Raw genomic sequence first — 6,680 nt, 5'->3', positions numbered from 1 at the left:
TAGAAGGGATCCGATCATAATCGCATCCACCTAGCCCTAGGGTTAGAACACTACTTACGATCTTGAGGTAGATCAAGCTTGTACTCGATACACAACCATCAATACAACCAAAGCAGGATGTAGGATATTACCTCTTCGAGAGGGTCCGGACCTACGTAAATAATGTCCCCTTCGCCTTGTGTTACCCATTGATCCGAGATCCACAGTTCGGAACCCCCTACCCCGAGTTCTGCTAGTTTTAGTACTGACACCAAGGCCAAACAGTGAAGATCCCCCCATGTCTAGTAGAATGCCTAGGCAGAATGCTTAGTATTATGAACTGCAATGTACAATGCAATATTATGTCCTTATGTTGTCTACTATGTCCTTGAAATAGGTACGAACTGCTATGTATGTGTTATGCTGTATGTCGCATGTATGATCTATGTGCATGAATTTGTATAGATTTGAGGATGGCCAAATGGAGAAGATAAAGAACATCGTTGCACGGACACACAAATGAGAATTGCCCCTGCAGGACATGTCTGAATATGTCCAAGGACATATAAATGGCTAAATCTCTACCTCTCTACCTATATATATATAATATATATATATATATATAATATATTATATATTATATATTATATATATCTTTACCTACTAATAAACCAGCTAATGCTTCTGGTCGTCCGTCATCGGCATTTTTACAGAAAACCCCTTGACTTTTATGAAAATAAACCCGCAGTCCAGTAAATATGTGAAAAAAAATGTTTCGTATTTCTAATCCATCCGTGGACGCGTGTGCGGTTTGCCAAAAAAAACCCAGAGTCGAGCGACCGCGCCTCCCACCCCGATCTGGATCCTCCGCCTCCCCGCCGCCGGTCCGCATCATCCGCGACGCCATCCCCGCGTGCCGGCCTACCTCCTCTCCGCCGCGCCCTCCTCCCCACACCACGGCCTGCCTCCTCTTCGCCGCACGCGGTTCGCCGACAGCGAGGCCCAGGCCGCAGCGCTCCAGGCCCGCGCCGGCCGGCTGCAGCGCACGCCGCCGACCATGATCGGGCTGCTCAACACGCTCCTCGCCGCCATGGGCCACGACTGGGAGGAGGAGGACGCGCGGGAGGCGGGGCAGCGGCATAATCAGCGCATGTTGGATCCAGCCGAGGCTGAGGAGCCCGCGAGATCCCGTGACAGGGGTCTACTCGTCGTCCTCTTGCGCGAGACGATTGAGGGACGCGGCGGCATGGGTTTGACTCCAGAGAACGGCGACAATCCGGCTGCCACCGGACGGATCCAGATGGAGGAGGGTCAGGGAGGCGCGCGGGGGAGGCCGTCGAGGTTTGGGGGCGCCGGATCCAGAGTTCGGGGTGGCGCCATGGTTGCTCGGTGAGCTCCTGCAAGGGAAAGGGAACATGAGCGGCGGGGGAGACTCTGCTATTCAACGGAGATAAGAAGAAGAAGATGAAGACGCAAACAGGTGAGTATAGATCAAGCACAGAAAAAACAGAGGGATTTATTAAGAAAAAAGAAGAGAAACAAATTCACCAGCAAACCATGGAGCAACTCCAAAGAGGACACCAAGAACCGGGACAAGCATGGAGCAGCGGGGAGAGAATCTAGGCTGCAGACGCGCCTGCAGCCGGCGAGCGCCTCTTGCTAACTACTGACTACCTACAAGGGAGGCCAGAGGGGGAGGGGAGGGGAACGGAGGAAGAGGAAAGCTTGGAGAGAGACAGGCGGAGAGCACGAGGAGGAACTGGTTCACGCTGGCTACTGCCTCTGTCGTTCTCCGTATGTGGTTATCCCACAAATATAATTTTTTTAGGCCAACAAATGGAAGAATGCGTGTGCATCGCTCAAAAGTGTGCGTGCTTTTTTTTAATAAGTGCGCGTGTTTTTCTAGAAAAAGAGCCTACCATCTGCGTAAAATGCTTGTGTTTGGGCCCAGTTCAAAAAGAAAGAAAAGAAATTTAATCTTGCAAGCCAAACAACCAACATTTTCTAAAACAACATAGTAAAAACTTATTTTTTTCAAACATTAATAAAAAGTTATATATAAACAATCACACTTCAATGCACCACTACTCTTGTTGCAATTGACAGCCTCAGAGAATTGTCGTGAAACAAACAAATCAGGCACTCTCTTAGCCCGTTTTGAACCACACTTTTTGTTCTCTGTTTAATTTGAGAAAGTGCCCAATTTTCTAAAATTTAAATGGAGTATATGTCTCACACCACAAGTAATTTTAATACGGTTCTAAAAAACAGTATTTTTCATACGTTTTCTCCGTAACGATGCATGGACATTCAGACAAAGAGATGATATATCCAATTTATTGGTTGAATGATCTAAATGTTTTAACTAATATAATTTGTATATCTTTACGTAATAATAAAGCAAATTGGATTTCTTTCGTCCGTTATGCCATTTTTCAGAAAAGTCCCTCTATTTCAGAGAATTCAACCCGCAGTCCTGGTTTAAGTTAAAACGAATCATTATTTTCGTATTTTACAGAAAAGTCCCTGTCTTTTTTTGAAATCAACCCGCCGTCCGGATTTAAGTCACACCCGAAGCGTTATTTTACATTTTTTGAAAACCTCCCTGATGTTTTAGGTAATTCATCCGGGATCATATTTAAGTCAAACAAATGTTTTTTAAAATCATCCATATCTTTTAAACCGTAACTCCGATTTGAACATGTTATATATAAAATTTGATTAGAAAAATATGTAGAATATGAATATGAGATTATTTTTAACTTTTAAGTATCTTTAAATATTATTTTGGAATATATTTGAGTCAAATCAAATGATTTTCTAAATTATCTGTATCTTTTAAACCGTAACTTTGGTTTTAACATATTATATATGAAATTTTATTAGAAAAATGTGTGGAATCTAAATATGATGTTAATTTTACCTGTTAAATATTTTTAAAATATTATTATGGAAGCAAACTTATAATTTATAGCGCAAGATCCGTTTTTTCATACCGGCGGCGATCCCGATTGCAAATAAACACTCCACTATAACCATATACGGAAAAGAAAACATCGATAACTACACGTGCATACCTCTGAAAAATGTCGCAAGGGAAAACAACAGATTTCTCATCGCGAGAGAGAGAGAGAGAGAGAGAGGGAGACGGAGAGAGAGAGAGAGGGAGAGGGAGGAGAGAGGGAGAGAGAGACGCCTTAGGATTAACCATATTCAACACACGTTGTTTGTTGTTTTGTGCGAACACCGAGGCCATCGCCGACGAGGGTGAGAAAGAGGATAAGCGGCAACACAAATATGATGCCTCACAAAAATAAAGAAGATGGACCTATTGTGGTCTTGAGTGATGGTTGTTGAGTTAAGAGTGTGTGTTATGTTTTCTCTCCCGTTGCAACGCACGGGCTCTTTTGCTAGTATATATATATATATATATATATTATAATAAAGAGAATTGGGTTTCTGCCGTACGTTATAAAAACTACCCTCAAAGTTGCCCTAAATTACCCACCATGCCACCTATAAGTGAGAAAAACGATTCAGTTTTTTTTTCTTGAAGGCCGCCACGGGGTTTGATTATTATACAGGTACCCTAATAAATCACAAGCGGAAGAGTGCCGCACTGGTCTGTGCTTTGACACATCATGCGGGAGGCCTGGGTTTGATCCCCGGTTCGCCCCTTTTCTCTTTTTTTTCTCCAAGGGGTCGTCCTTCTCGGGGATTAGCCCCTTTTCTCTCTTTTTTTTTCTGCAAGGGGTCGTCCTTCTCCCGCACATGTTATAGGTGTGATGTCTCCATTCTGTTTTCTTTTCCTTTTTTTGTACTTTTTTCTTCTTTTTTCTCTTTTAAATTCAATGGAAAAATTCCAAATTTTAAAAGGCTGTGAGTTGAATTTTGTATAGAAATCGTAAAATGTTCGCGAACTCAGAAAATGGTAGAGAAATCATAAAATAAATAAGATTAAGAAACTGTTTGCATAGTATAAAAACATTATTTCAAAACAATATTCATGATTTTTAAAAGGTGATCGTGAATTCAAAACATATTCAACAATTTGAAAATTATGTCCATAAAATTTTAGAAAATGTTTGCAAAAATTCAAACAGATACGTAAATAACGAAAAGACAAATCATCACTTAAATATTTTTTAGGGGATACATAGAGGTTGTTTTATGATTTTATTTAGTCCATGACGCATCGGTTAAAAAAGGGTTTTTGTGTTCTATACAATGCTTACTCCCAGAAAAATTGACACAACTTTCTATGGCGCAATGCTAGGTTAAGATGAGACGTAGTTTATGACATGACATTTTAAAAGTCCTTATCTCATCCTGACATAGTCTAATTATTTTCCTCCATTGCAATGCATGGGCATATTTGCAGTATCTCTACCTAATAGAGGATAAACGGCAACACAAATATGATATCTCGTGAAAATAAAAGAGATGGACCTATTGTGTTATTGAGTGATGGTTGTTGGGTTAAGAGCGTGTGTTATGTTTTCTCTTCCGTTGCAACGCACGGCCTTTTTTGCTAGTTAGTCCAATCCAATTAGAGATGCTCTAACAATATAAAGGAGACGCACTGCCAAACTTGTTAACAGCCACCACACATAGACTACATTATTACATGTGTTGCTTTCATAAGCACATTAGCGTCACCTTTTCGTTTTTCTTTGCTCGTTGAAGCTTCCAATCCGTGGCGTAGTCCGGGGCCCGAGTACCACAGTACCACGTCAGTAAGTACTAACTTTTTCTAAAACACGTCACTACGCAGCAGTAACAACTTAAACCGACCGATCGATGGAATAACACGTCAGTACGTGCGGAAGAAGCTTAACAAGTGAAACGACAAGCTTTGGCCGCCGCGGTGAAGCCATGGTGGTACCCGGTGCATACCTCAGCCGTCCGATGAAAGCAAGCCGGCCGCCGGCGAGAGGTCCCACGCACGCTAGCCGATCATATCATGCGATGCTGACGGCGGCGGCACGGCCGGACGCAACACCCGTACGTGGACGTATCGGCGCATGGGCGCGCACAGGTGTCGGCACGGGGCCTCCGGTCTCACCGCTGAGTCATCACACCGGCCGGCCTGCGGCGGCGGGGGCTCGTTTCACGTGCCCGCACGCGTCGACAGCGGAGTGGCTCGACGAGGCGCCCATGCTTCCATGCTGAGGTCTTTTCGGCGCTGGACGATGCCAAAATTGTCTCCACCTGGGGCACGGTCCATCCGGAGCCTCTCCGATTTCGTACCGAGTACGTGTAAATGGAGCGCGAATTGCTCTCCTCTTTCGGAAACGTCGTGTTTTTCTGCAGTAGTCTTGGGGTCGAAATTAATGCTCGGATGCGTGGAGGTTCTGCCGCGCGCACGGATGGTCCACCGTGCTGAGGTTCACGTTGATCGAATGAATGATCGGTGGGAAAACTTGATTTGGCTGAAGCTTTTGCCATCGATGCGTTAGTGGCCATGGTGATGGCGCCATGTGATCAGCAATTAAGAGTTGTTATCTTAATGATATCTTCCCAGCTTTTGTTGACGAGACTTCGGAATGCCCGGTACTACTACATGAGTAGGTACTACCGCAGAGCGGGCCCGCATTCAGTGTGCAGTCCCAGACTCCGACCTGGTAGTCCGTACTTTCGTTCAAATGCACGCAAAGGTGGACACCGCGCCAACCTTGAACTGGGTTGCAACGGAGAAGAGAATGTCGACGATGATCCCGGTGCTATGTGTGTGCAGTTAGGCCAAGGGTCACTTTCCGACCGGGACGCGTGTTTTCTGTTGGCTTCTCGTAGTGAGACACGACAGCAGCGTGTCTGCTTGAGCCTTCAGGGGGAGGAAGGCTTTCGGGTACTGCTAGAACTGTACAAGCAGAGCGACCTTGCTCGGAGAGCCGGTCAGGAAATGCCAACATATATATGGACCTCTCCTCCTCCCGTTTGAAGCACGGGAAGTTAGCCTAACTCCACCGCGCGACTCCAAACGGACGTCCGTTTTGTCCGTATTCTGTCCGTTTGGGTAGGGCAATGAGGTCGTGTCCGGGCAATTTTCGGGATGCAGTGGCCGTGCACCCAGCGCGCGGACGCATCCCGACCGCATCTTGTCTGTGTGCACATTTTTTTGTTTTTATCATTCATTTTGGTAGATGACAATACATCATTACATTTTGACTAGTAAAGCAAGACCAAAAAAAAATAAGAACCACAAGAATACATTTGAGAAGATACCCAACTTCCATAACTGCTCCCTTGAGTTGGGTTAGGACCTTCTCGATGCACTCATTGTTGATCTGTGGAGGAGGCTCGACGTTGCACCCTTCTTTCTTCTTCAAGCCAGAAGTCGACGTTGCTTCCTCACACGTAGTATCATGCCTTGTTGCTTCTTCGCACGTAGTATCGTGCCTAGCCTCTAATCTAGCAACAAGTGCACTTGTCTCATCTAAAGCCTCTAGGCTAGCTAAAAGTGCACGAACATGTACTACATTTCGCTCTATCAATATATCGATGTACTCTTCTTCCCAATACCAAAACTTGCATCCATTCTACACAATAAAACTTAAAGTTAGCACCACTAGTCTAATCCGAGAGCACAAACCGAAGCTAAAAAGAGCACATACCCCATCGTTTAAGCACTTGATGAACACCCATTTGGGATGCTCCGACGTTGTAGACATGCGGCGCACGACCATCCTTGGGCAGTGGTC

This window comes from Triticum dicoccoides, chromosome 1B, assembly GCF_002162155.2.
Source record: "Triticum dicoccoides isolate Atlit2015 ecotype Zavitan chromosome 1B, WEW_v2.0, whole genome shotgun sequence".
Lineage (NCBI taxonomy): Eukaryota > Viridiplantae > Streptophyta > Magnoliopsida > Poales > Poaceae > Triticum > Triticum dicoccoides.
Note: the sequence above shows the minus strand (reverse complement) of the source record.